General features: G+C 34.3%; 1 protein-coding gene across 2 annotated transcripts in view; it reads left to right on the top strand.

Moving 5' to 3' along the window:
- Positions 1-14113, top strand: part of S6kII (Ribosomal protein S6 kinase II) — a 175663-nt gene that overhangs the window by 62625 nt on the left and 98925 nt on the right. The gene's annotated exons all lie outside the window — the stretch shown is intronic.

The following is a 14113-nucleotide window of genomic DNA, read 5'->3' as shown; positions in this document are numbered from 1 at the left end:
TCACCCTCCCACTTTCTTCCTCCCCCCCCCTCCCACTTCCTTCCTCCCCTCCCACTTTCTCCCCCTCCCACTTTCTCCTCCCCTTCTCACTTTCTTCCTCCCCCTCCCACTTTCTTCTTCCCCCTCCCACTTTCTTCCTCCCCTCCCACTCTCCCCTCCCCCTCCCACTTCCTTCCTCCCCCTCCCACTTTCTTCCTCCTCCCACTTTCTTCCTCCTCCTTCCCATTTTCTCCCTCCTCCTCCCAATTTCTCTTGCTGGAGGGAAAGAAAGATCAAAGCAGAAGAAATGAAAGTGTTTGTGGGAATAAAAGACCATTTATTCTCGGAGACCCTCCGCCTGGAAGGAATCGGTACAGGAGGCTCCTTTGGGATTCTTGCTCTCCCGCTGTGGGCGGCCTGCTTCCGGGGAAGGAAATTACGCCGCCTTTGTGAGGGAAAGTCCTCCTTTTCCTCAGTTTCCTCTTCTTCTTCTTCTTCTTCTTCTTCTTCTTCTTCTTCTTCTTACCTTTTCTTCTTCTTCTTCTTCTTCTTCTTCTTCTTCTTCTTCTTCTTCTTCTTCTTTTTCCTCCTCCTCTTCTTCTCCGTTTTCTTCTTCTTTTTCTTTTTCTTCTTCTTCTGGTATAGCGCCTTGATAAACGTTTCTTTGCAAGGATTGGTTTTTTTTTTTTTTGACCAGGATAGATAGATATCCTTCCAGTCAGAACTCCTATGAGGATATTCTTTCGAAAGGAGAGCCCTCGTGCTTAAGAACTCCTCCGCAGAGGGTGAAAGCTTTTCTCAGGAGGAAAATTCTTGCTCTGTGGGAAAATTCTTAAGGGTCAAGTGAGGAAAACTTCTCGACCATAGGAGGAAAGACCGTCTCTCTCTCTCTCTCTCTCTCTCTCTCTCTCTCTCTCTCTCTCTCTCTCTCTCTCTCTCTCTCTCTATACTCTATATATATATATATATATATATATATATATATATATATATATATATATACATACCATGTATGTGTATATCTAATATATATATATGTATATATAAATAGATATATATATATACATATATATATTTATATTATATATCTATATCTATACATCAGTATATATATATATAATATATACACATACATATACATACACATACACATGAATACTCATGCATATACAGATATATTTGTGTATATATGTATGTATGTGTATATGTGATATATATACAATTTATATAATAAATACAATAAATACGCGATTAGCATTTTTAACGGATAATTTGGCATGGGCGCAGCCGTCATCTTTGTTCATTGTGCGCCGTGGCTGGATGCCAGAGTCTCGTATCTCGGTCTCTGCTAAAAAAGAAGATAATAAAAAAGTTGTAAATTTTTTTTTCTTTCTTAAGCAGCGCCAGATATAACATCGGTTTTGTGGGTTAATATTTTTGCATGTCTTTTCTCTTATTTTTTTTTCCAGTTAGATTTATCTTTTAAGGTAAAACACGACCGTGCAGTATACTTAATGGTGATTTATTTTTGCTTGTGAAATTCAAAATGTAACTTTCGTGTTTTACATATATACTGTATATATACAGTAATTATATATAATATACTTATGTATATATTATATATATTATGTTATGTATTACGTTTATATAAATATACTGCATATACCTACATATATATATCTATCTATCTATCTATCTATCTATCTATCCATCTAATATACTTATACATACATACATACATATATATATATATATATATATATATATATATATATATATATATTATATTGTATATTATATTTATGTACGTATACTGCATATACATCTATCTATCTATCTATCTATCTATCTATCTATATATATATAATATATATATTATATTGTGTATTATATTTATGTACGTATACTGCATATACATCTATCTATCTATCTATCTATCTATCTATCTATATATATATATATATATATATATATATATATATATATATATATATATATATATATATATATATATATATATATATAGAGAGAGAGAGAGAGAGAGAGAGAGAGAGAGAGAGAGAGAGAGAGAGAGAGAGAAGCTTGTAAACTAGCTTTTTTCGTCATCTTGGTAAGCGTGTTATTTGTTAAAGTCAAAGAAGCATTTGCAGTATCAATATTATTAAAACAATCATCATCATCGTCAATCTTCTTCTAAAGGAAATCTCAGCTATGGGTACGAAGTTAGAATAAAAATAATAATGAAAATATTCTCTTCGACAATTGCCGATCTCAGGAGCCTTGGCGCCAACGTCAAATTTCCTTCTCTCATAACCCCGCCTCCTCCTCCTCCTCCTCCTCCTCCTCCTCCTCCCCTTTCCCTTTCACCCCTACCTCCTCCTATTCCTTTCTTCTTACCACCTCTACCCATATCCCACCCACTCTCTCCCTTTCCTTCGCTACCACTGGGCTCTCTCTCTCTCTCTCTCTCTCTCTCTCTCTCTCTCTCTCTCTCTCTCTCTCTCTCTGGCAGTGTCCCAACAACCGCCCACATCCAAGCCAGCTATGGATGATAATTTTCCCTTCTCGTCACTATAACGAAAGACAGGGGTCTTGTATCTCTCCCTTCCTCTTAGACGGTACCGCTACTGCAAGTACCGTCATGGACTTTGCGGTCGAATATGGTGCAGTTGGGTGCTGGAGTGATCCCATGGCTTTTTTCGGTGGTCTTCAAGGCTCTCAGTGTAAACTTCAAAGGCTCTAAATGGAAAGGTTTTGGGCGGTGACGATTTGATAACCTCAGGGCTGGCTCTCTCTCTCTCTCTCTCTCTCTCTCTCTCTCTCTCTCTCTCTCTCTCTATGAACTTTTTTAATCAGTCATCGGTATATGTTTGTTTAAGCGCTAATACACACACACACACACACACACATATATATATATATATATATATATATATATATATATATATATATATATATATATATATATATATATATAGAGAGAGAGAGAGAGAGAGAGAGAGAGAGATAGAGAGAGAGATTTTCAAGATGTGTAACCTGGCCATATTTAAAAAGTCTTTACTCAGAGAGAGAGAAAGAGACCGACTTTCAAGATTTGTAACATGGCCATATTTAAAATCTTTACTTACAGAGAGAGAGAGAGAGAGAGAGAGAAAGAATTATATGCGTGCGTTTGAATAATTAATAATTTTATGGGCATAATTTACCCACCGAAATTGAATCAAGCGGAATGGTAGAGAAGGTAACGCGTTTCTTCTTGAATACTTTGATTAAGCGATTGGCAGTGTCTGGAACATGTGCTGACGTTAGTCACGTGTTCATAGCCTGAATGAGAGAGAGAGAGAGAGAGAGAGAGAGAGAGAGAGAGAGAGAGAGAGAGAGAGAGAGAGAGAGAGAAAAATGTTTACTTTCATAGTAAAGATTCATATTGACTTAGAATATTAAGATCGTGTATATATTAGGGTCTCTCTCTCTCTCTCTCTCTCTCTCTCTCTCTCTCTCTCTCTCTCTCTCTCTCTCTCTCTCTCTCTCTCAAAGCAAAGCAAAGCAAAGCAAAGTCTATTTAAATATGGCCAGGTTACACATCTTGAAAGTCTCTCTCTCTCTCTCTCTCTCTCTCTCTCTCTCTCTCTCTCTCTCTCTCTCTCTCTCTCTCTCTCTCTCTCTCTCTCCCCAACAATCAAAGAAAACGAAAATAAGAATGTAAGGTATAACCATTTTTTGTAGTTAGTAAGCATTCTTTGAGTAATGTGACCTTGCCCTTGTCTTAGACAGTACTTTTCTCCAGCAGTGTAGCGTGAAGGTTAGTATGCAATAGCCATGTTATATTTAGTCTTTTTTAATGTATTTAGCCTTTAATGGTGTCATTCTTTTGTTTTGTTTTGCCTCTGTTGTTAATATTTTTTTAGGTTTGGGGTGCCAGGTTGCATTAAAATTTTAGGTGTTTTTTTTTTTTTTACTTGCTGTCATTAAGTAATTATTATTATTTTTTTGGCAACAGAATCAGGTTTTTTTTTATTATTTTATAATGTGTTTTTTTTTTGTTCGATAATGCGAGGTTATCAGTGTAAGGTGTTTAGTGTTTTCTATAATTAATTTTTTTTCTTTTTATATGAATGGCTAAGGGTAATGGTTGAGTCTGTGTAGTAATAATAATAATAATAATAATAATAATAATAATAATAATAATAATAATAATAATAATAATAATAATAGTAATAATAATAATAAGTATTGCAGTCATGATTTGTTAAAATTGATATCACTAATGATAAACGCTAATCATAAAAAGTAAGTAATCGTGAGTCGACCTCTCTGAAGCGAGAAGGCCCATAAATTTTTTTTCGACGTATAGGCTTAAAGGTTAGCTGTAATGTTTTATGTGTAATGTTGTGGAATATATGTTTCGTGTAGGTTTTTCGTAATATTTGTGGATTAACAGTGAAGTAATATTGTGCAGTATTTGATATATATATATATATATATATATATATATATATATATAACCAATTACTGTTAAACAATTGTTCGATGTAGTCAGTGGCTTGGGAATAAAGTCGAAACCGGTCACCTGTGGTAATGTGGGATAAACGAATCATGTGTTACAGTTATTATAATCATATATATATATATATATATATATATATATATATATATATATATATATTATAATGTATAACCAGTCACTATTGATGATTTGATGTGGAATTATATATACTATATATATATATATATATATATATATATATATATATATACATATATATATATATATATATATATTACATATGTATGTATGTACACATATATATGTATATGTATATATATATATATATATATATATATATATATATATATATATATATATATATATATATATATATATAAATATACATATATATATATATATATATATATATATATATATATATATATATATATATATATATATATATATATATATATACATACGTATGTATGTACACAGACATATATATATGTATGTATATATATATATATATATATATATATATATATATATATATATATATATATATATATATAACCAGTTACTGTTTATTAATCGTTTGATGTTGTACTTCTGTACAATTACCTTAAAAGACACTAAACTCTATTTTCCTTAATTTTAAAGTGTTTCAGGTGTCATTCTTCTTGATGTTTTCGTTCAAAGGTTATCCGTTTACACTAAGTAGTGGATTTAATGGATTAAAAAACATATGTTTCCATTCAACACAAGGTTAACTGCACAGCTGTGACCATTTGATGTGCGACGTAGATTCGGCAGAGTTTGACGTTTATCAACTCCTGACTTGTTTTATTTCGTGTGCAGGCAACTATCTCTCTCTCTCTCTCTCTCTCTCTCTCTCTCTCTCTCTCTCTCTCTCTCTCTCTCTCAATGTTTTTTATTGTGGTTAGATTAACCAGTTCAACAAGTCTCTCTCTCTCTCTCTCTCTCTCTCTCTCTCTCTCTCTCTCTCTCTCTCTCTCTCTCTCTCTCTCTCTCTCTCTCTTTTATGAGGAGTATTTTACCCTCTCCTCTCTTTTATGAGTATTTTATCCTTATTTAATCTTTTTTATTCTCTTCTCTCTCTCTCTCTCTCTCTCTCTCTCTCTCTCTCTCTCTCTCTCTCTCTCTCTCTCTCTCTCTCAAGGTTTTTTTTTTTACTGTAGTTAGATTAACCAATTTAACAACTCTCTCTCTCTCTCTCTCTCTCTCTCTCTCTCTCTCTCTCTCTCTCTCTCTCTCTCTCATGCAACATGAGCGTTTATGTTTTAATATGTAATCTTTTATCGTTTAAAGCCCCCCTCTCTCTCTCTCTCTCTCTCTCTCTCTCTCCACTGAAATATGGTATTTCTCATCAACACATGCAGTGTGTATCATTAAAACATTTTAGATTTCCTTTATACGCATTACAGTATTTATGTTAGCAGAGATCACTGATGCCAGAGCTAATTGTACTTACCTGTGTTTTTCTTCTCCTTTTTCCAGGTGAGTTTTGCGATGATGGCGGCCCTGAGAATATTCGATGACGGCCAGGTATTGTAGCCAAAGCTGTTGGAATGGTGGATTATAGAATGGGGAATCGAGATGGTTGTTCTGTTGAGTGTTGTTAAGTTAAATGACAGTGGTAATGGTATCTGGTGGTGTGGACTGCATATTAATGTTGATGCAGTGATGTATATATATATATATATATATATATATATATATATATATATATATATATATATATATATATATATATATATGTACATTGTCCATATATGTAAGTTTATTCATATATGTATTATATCTGTGGATATACATGTTTCAATGTATATTATACATATAGGTAAGTCTGTGTGTATATACTGTATATACATATATATATACATATATATATATAAATGTGTGTGTGTGTATATGAATAGGTATTTGTGCGCTCATCATTGATTGGCCCTGGGATGTTGGGGAGAGGGGTGTGGTTCTCAAAATAATGGTCAACAATTTTTTTTTTTTCCTTTTTAACCAGTTGAAGAACTGGAAGATGAGGTGACTTTGGTCAGCTTCTCAAACTAATTTTGAGCCTGTCCTTGACGTCAGAGGTGCTCGGCGTGAGGCTTCTCCCTAATTTGATCCTTATATGTTTTGTCGTCTTTGAAGTCGAGAGAGAGAGAGAGAGAGAGAGAGAGAGAGAGAGAGAGAGAGAGAGAGAGAGAGAGAGAGAGAGAGAGAGAGAGAGAGAGAGAGAAAGAGAGGCTTTATTAGTTAAAAAAAAAAAGGTTAGATAATAAAGGTTAAAATGCTCTTTGCTAGAGAGAGAGAGAGAGAGAGAGAGAGAGAGAGAGAGAGAGAGAGACTATATTAGATAAAAAAAAATAGGTTAAATAACAGGATAGAATGGTCCTTGCAAGAGAGAGAGAGAGACAGAGAGACAGAGAGAGAAAGAGAGAGTGAGTGAATGATGGCACGTATCATTGTTGTGTTAGTCATTGCACATTCAGTGTTTGTTTCCTCTCTCTCTCTCTCTCTCTCTCTCTCTCTCTCTCTCTCTCTCTTTGTGCTTGTTATGACTTTTAACTTTGCTACAAGGTCAACCCCATATTGTTGTATGTAGATCTTATGTCGCCATTATTACTGTCCTCTCTCTCTCTCTCTCTCTCTCTCTCTCTCTCTCTCTCTCTCTCTCTCTCTCTCTCTCCTTTTAACACCTTGAGCACTCTATCCTTTTTATGGTTTCTCGTTGGTGCCAGATTTAATTGGCAGCAGGTGCGAAGGTGTGTATTCTTGGTAAATTTTTTTTTCTCTTTCCCGTGGTCTAAATCTCGGTTATGGTTAGACAGTTAAGGTTACGTTAGGCAAGGCCAGAGAAAGACGATTCGGTTAATTACCCAAGTTACGTTGGATTAGTTACGTTGGATTAGGCAAGTTAAAGTTCAGGAGTGGAAGATTTAGCTTATGTCAGGGTAAATTCTCATTAAAGGAGATAAATTTAGGATAATGTAAGTTAATTTTAGACAAAGTTTCCAATTTTTAGGTAAGGTCAAAGGAAGAAGGTTATAGGTTAATTCCCCAAGTTATGTCGGATTAGGTAAGGTCGGGTGAGGAAGATCAGGTTATGTCAGGTTAAATTTTCGTTAAAGGAGAGAAATTTAGAATATGGTAAGTTAATTTTAGACAAAGTTACGAGTTATTAGGTAATGTCAAAGAGATGTTAGGTTAATTAGGTAAGGTTAGGAGAGGAAAATTAGCTTATGTCAGCTTAAGTCAGAAAAGGAGAGAAACTTAGGTTAAGTTAAATTTAGACAGAGTTACCAATTTTTAGGTAAGGTCAAAGGAGGAAGGTTAGGTTAATTACCCAGGTTATATTGGATTAGGTAAGGTCAGGTGAGGAAGATGAGCTTATGTCGGGTTACATTGCGTTAAAGGAGAGAAAATTAGGGTAAGGTAAGTTAAATTTAGACTAAGTTACCAGTTAATAGGTAAGGTCAATGCGATGTTAGGTTAATTACCCAGGGTATGTTGGATTAGGTAAGGCCAGGAGAGGAAGATTGAGCTCATGTCAGGTTAAATTAAGTCAGAAAAGGAAAGAAATTGAGGATAATGTAAGCTAAATTGAAGTTAGTCTGGGATACGCGAAGAAGAGTATATTTTGTTAAGGTGGTTCAAACAAGGTCACATCAGGTCTGGTCAGAGCTGGATGGTTGTCTCTCTCTCTCTCTCTCTCTCTCTCTCTCTCTCTCTCTCTCTCTCTCTCTCTCTCTCTCTCTCTCTCTTTAAATGAAACAACAAAATTGAAAATTTAGTTCAGTAACAGCAATGAAGTTTTAATGAATGACAAATCTACCTTCTTTGGAGGCTGGTTGGTTGAATATGGAAATACACAAGAAAGCAGAAGAATTCTATATGCTGGGAGAACAGTGTATTTTTTTTTTATTGAGGTTTTGTAATACCTTATATTTCATTACATTTATCAGCTGTTATTATTTTTCATATTTATGATATTCGTTTTGCCAACCAATGAAATAAAGTGTATGCCTACACTCACGACTTTTTGTGTGGGTTCGATAACTCAAGAACGGGTCAGCGGAACTGGATGAAACTTTGGTAAAATATTCGTTAGGCTCCTTTGTGGAGGTGGTTGACTTTGGGTAGGAATCCTCAACTATTCAATGGGTAATTTGCTACAGCGGAAACTCACTGAAGCCCGTTTCTTTATTTTTACTGTACCTCCTTTCATATTCTCTTTCTTCCATCCTACTTTCCTCAACCCTCTCCTGACAGTTGATTCATAGTGCAACTGCTTTGAGGTTTTCCTCCTGTTACGTCTTTCAGACCTTTTACTGTCAATTTCCGTTTCAGTGCTGAATGACCTCATAGGTCCCAGTGCTTGGCCTTTGGCCAGAATTCTATATTCAGTTCAGTTCTATATTCAACTGAAACTCCAGCTAATTTCTCCACAAAGTTGATCGTCTAGAGAAGGTTACCAGATTAATATGTCTATTAAGTTATTTATTTCAGTTCAGCCGTTCTTGATATACAATCCAAGTGCATCAAGTGTATCTTTGTAATGGGTGATATGGTTTTGATGGCAACAGATCATAATCTACAGGACAATTTTTATTAAGAAGTGAATCCCCCCCGAGATCATTGAATGAATTTATCAGCTAAATGTCGTCCAATTTAGTTCAGCCTTTCCAGAGGTATCTTGCTAACACACCTCTATTTATGTGAGGGTTTTGAGTTCTACTAAAGATCTTATGGTCGTGTTTTATTGCTCAAAATCAGTGTGTGTGTGTGTGTGTGTTTGTGTGTGAATGCTCCCGTCTTTGAAATTTGCTTCGATTATGTAAACGTGTTGGTGATGATTTTATTCGTTTGTGCGTGTATGTGTGCTCTGGTGGTGTTTAGATAACACCAGTTTCCAGAACGTATTATATGTCAACCAGTTGTCTTTAAATCAAAATTTCTTAAGTTTTTTTAAGGATTATTTTGTCTATATTTATATATAATTTATATATATATGGTATTGTATATATATATATATATATATATATATATATATATATATATATATATATATATATATATAATGTATAACTTGTTGGGAAACAGTTAATTCAAAATACCTTATAAGTAGTTATATATATATATATATATATATATATATATATATATATATATATATATATATATATATATATATATATATATATATATTGTAAGTTGTCGGGAAACGGTTAATTCAAAATACCTCTTAACTACTGGTGATTTTTTTTAGTGTGCCTTCGAAAGTCGCTGCTTCGATTCCCTTTTTCTATAATACAACCTTTCTTTGGTACGTTTTCTGTAATACGAGTTTCTTCAGTATTCCCTTTCGTAATTTTTGACACTATTCATAGTTTTGGTCGGCATAGATGTTTTTGTATGGGTTATTTAACGTATTTTTTAATTATATTTTTTCTTGTACAATAGTTCATGCCTTAATTTTTTTTTTTCAAAAATTTCTTAAGATGCATTTCAGAACCACCTTTTCTTCGTCTTCCTCTTCTTCTTCTTCTTATTATTATTATTATTATAAAAATCCAGTGAAATTTCTCAGAACCAGCCGTCACGTAAAAAAATAACATTGCTTCAGAGAAACAGAATAGGGTAAATACTAAACAAATATATTACCTGTAAACATCATTGAACACCTATTCAAATATATAAAGTGAAATTTAAATTTTAACGTATAAATATAAGTGAATTTTAGATTTTAATATATATTAACAATAAAAGTGAGTTTTAAATGTTAATATATTTCTTAAATAAAAGTGGATTTTAAATTTTATTGTATAAATAATTAAAAGTTATTTTTAAATTTTAGTATATATAAAGAATAAAAGTGGATTTTAAATTTTAACATATAAATAAAAGTGAATTTTGAATTTTAATATAAAAATTAAAAAAGTGAATTTTAAAGCAAAACTCAGAGGCAGACAAGTACTCTGTAAATGAAAGTGAAAGAGTGTGCACTTGGTGTTACATTCAACGCAAGACTGTATACAGGCCATGGCCCAACCCAAGTTTGGATATTATTGGTTATGGTTTTTTATATATATATATATATATATATATATATATATATATATGTATGTGTATATATATATGTATATATTTATACATATTTAATAGGTACGTTATAATGGTCTTAGCCACAATTTCCCCTTAAAACTTTTAGTTACACTTGTCACTACTGCAAAGCCTGGGATGCAAAAGAAGAAGCAAATGAAGAAATTCTGACGTTCGTTGCAGGATTCGAACCGCATTCGGTATATCAGAACGAGGTCACGTTAACCTTCTAACTTAGAGTTCATAGGGCATTGTGCTTGTTACAGATATATATATATATATATATATATATATATATATATATATATATATATATATATATATATATATATATATATATATATATATATATATATATATATATATACAGTACATACACAGAGTTCATGGTGAAAACAGATTCCTGTTCGTTTTCTCTCATATTGGGAATATTTGGACGTAGTGCCCTTGTGTATGTATGTGTGTGTGTGTGTGTGTGTGTGGGTCCACGAGGAGAAGCCTTACGTGGGAGAATGATATGCGAAGAATACCGTGGCAGAGGTTAAAATCAGCTTAGGCTGGGGAAAAGGAGGACATATGTAACCTCATCTCTCTCTCTCTCTCTCTCTCTCTCTCTCTCTCTCTCTCTCTCTCTCTCTCTCTCTGAATACATATGTATATATATATACAATATATATGTATATACATATGCATATATATATATATATATATATATATATATATATATATATATATATATATATATATATATATATATATATATATATATATATATATATATACTGTATATATATATATATATATATATATATATTCAGAGAGAGAGAGAGAAATGGTTCCTGTTATCAGCAACTGGGAGTTTTTTTAAATTATCGCTGGCAAAGTAAAACATTCTTAACATTCCTATTATTAGTCACAAAAAAATTAATCAAATTCTCACGGTCGAAACAAGAAATGGTTTTTGTTGCCATTGGCAAGCAAGAAATTATTACGATTATCACTTCACGGAGAAATGAAATTATTCCAGTTATCACTGACAGCGAAAAAGAACTCGTCAGATTATCTCTGACAGAAAAACTTTTCTATCATTGCCAAAAAAATTCTTCCAGTTATTACTGACAATGAAAGAGAGATTATCAGATGATATCAGACAGACAAATTATTGAAAGAGATTATTAGATTATCTCAGACAAACAAATTATTCCAATTATCAATGTCAAGAAATTTTTCGATTTTATCACGGGGAAAATGAGAAATTAATAAAGTTATCATTGGCATTAAAATAATAATTCGATTATCACTGAAGTCGCCATTTTATATCCGTAATGAAATAATTAGTATGTCATTTTTTCTTTCCCTCAAATGCCAAGCATCGGAATTCTCTCCTCGCTTCAGTTTTCCCTGAGTACTGCTTCCTTTTCCTCTGGTATTTACTTTCCTCTGGCCTGGGCTAGTTATGGTCATAAGGTTGATTGTTTTGGCAGCGTCGAGCCATACGATGATTGGTGTGAATGAATATTGCAAATAAATATTTGTCTGTTGAATTATTTATTAGTTTTGTCATTTTCTGTTTTTTTTCCTAATTTCATTTATGTGTTTTGTTTTATGATTATTTTCCATGCTTTCATTTCCTTATTCGTATAGTTGTCTCTATTATTATTGTTATTATATTTTTGTTGTTGAAGTAGAGTCATCTAACCTAGCAAGCTCAACCTGCCCAGGTCCGAGGAAAGTAATTTGGATGGGAATGTTAACCATAGAGTTCTGATTATTATATGATTTATTTTCAGTATATTATTTATTTTTTGTTGTTTTGTTGTTGTTCTCATCATTACCTGTAGATAGAAAGAGGACGTTACGGGCGCTTTGTCGGCCACCAGACAATATGACTAATATGGCTGCCCTTTTCCGACCCCCGACCCCACCCCAGTTCCCCTCTCTCTCTCTCTCTCTCTCTCTCTCTCTCTCTCTCTCTCTCTCTCTCTCTCTCTGAGTTAACAAGATTTCTTTCTGTATACACCCCTCCCTCCTCCTCCTCCTCCTCCTCCTCCTCCTCCTCCTCCTCCTCCTCCTCCTCCTCCTCCTCCTCCTCCTCCTCCTCCTCCTCCTCCTCCTCCTCCTCCTCCTCCTCCTCCTCCTCCTCCTCCTCCTCCTCCCTCCCCCTCCCTCCCTCCTCCTCCTCCTCCGCCATGACCTGTCTCTGTTGAACCGTCCCTCGTATATAATTTGATTCACGTCCGTCACTCGTTTCCAGTAATAAATAAAGTTACACACAAAAAAAAATTAAGAAAAAAAGAGTTTCTGCTTTTTACCTTTACGGTCAAAACGGCCGGTTTTGTATCATCGTCCGTCGTACTACGTGCTTTTTCCTCTTAACTCGTCTTTGTGTGTGTGTGTTTGTGTGTGTGTGTTTATGTGTGTGTTTCCATCCTCCTATTATGGACGACCTTGTGGCCTTTAGTTAAAAAGGAAGCTGTAGCTACGTGTCTCTGTGTGTGTGTGTTTGTGTGTGCGTGTGCGTGGGTGTAAGTGTCCAGTCTCCAGCAGTGTCTCGTGTGAGTAAGTGTGTGTGTGTGTGTGTTTGTGTGTGTGTGTAAGTGTAAGTGTGTGTATCGCCCTGTGCTGGTAGCTGGTATCGGTGTACGTCCGTGTGCGTCCTTACGTCTGCGTCCTGACCTGATTTGACCTAGATGGCAGCTGACGAAGAAGAAGAAGAAGAAGAAGAAGAAGAAGAAGTAGTAGAAGGAGCTGTTCAGGCAACAGCAGTAGTGAGCATGATCCGTGAACTGTGGTGGCTTGCATACCGAACAGACAATGTGAAGGGTTTACCAACTCCTGGTTTTAAAAGATTTGACTGACCAGTGTTTTTTTTCACTTGCTGGGTCTGATCATATTTAAGTTTGATTTTTTTTAAGGTAGATTTTTTTTTAGTGTGTTTAGTGATTTAACTTTACTTTCATTTCGCTAGTGGAGTGTTTTAAACTGGTCCCCCAAAAGTGGTTCGTGTCCCGTTGGTGTGTCATTTTGGCAGTTTTATTTCGTTTTGTTTTTATAATTTTTTTTGTAATAATTACTACCTTGCTTTTCGTCAGTGAAAGCTTTAATTGAATCGTGTTTGAATTGGGCTCTTTTGGTAAAATGTTATATTTTTCATCGAAGTCAAAAAGTATTAATTCATTTGTTGAGCTATAAACGTTTGCCTTCTCTGAGAGAGAGAGAGTAAGAATTAAATTTTGGTCAGCTATTTTGTGGCGCTGTCACCTCAAGTGGCTACCCAGGTTTTAATCAGATTCTGTGAAGTAGAACACGCGCCTTGTGACACTCGCTCAAGTTCAGAACGTGGTGTGTTTGGGTCGAGGGAGTCAGACCTCTGTATCACTGCGGTGTACCTTTTGTTCTAGGATGGATCGCCTTCGGAAAGTGTGAAGGAGATGGAGGATAAAGTGATCTTTTTGATGTCGGTGCCTTGACTGCTGCTACCAGTGACCTTTAGATCCTGGTCTTTGACACTGAAGAGAG

Source organism: Macrobrachium rosenbergii, chromosome 54 (genome assembly GCF_040412425.1).
Source record: "Macrobrachium rosenbergii isolate ZJJX-2024 chromosome 54, ASM4041242v1, whole genome shotgun sequence".
NCBI classification, from domain to species: domain Eukaryota; kingdom Metazoa; phylum Arthropoda; class Malacostraca; order Decapoda; family Palaemonidae; genus Macrobrachium; species Macrobrachium rosenbergii.
The sequence above is the reverse complement of the archived record's forward strand: the minus strand, read 5'-3'. Positions and strand labels throughout refer to the sequence as shown.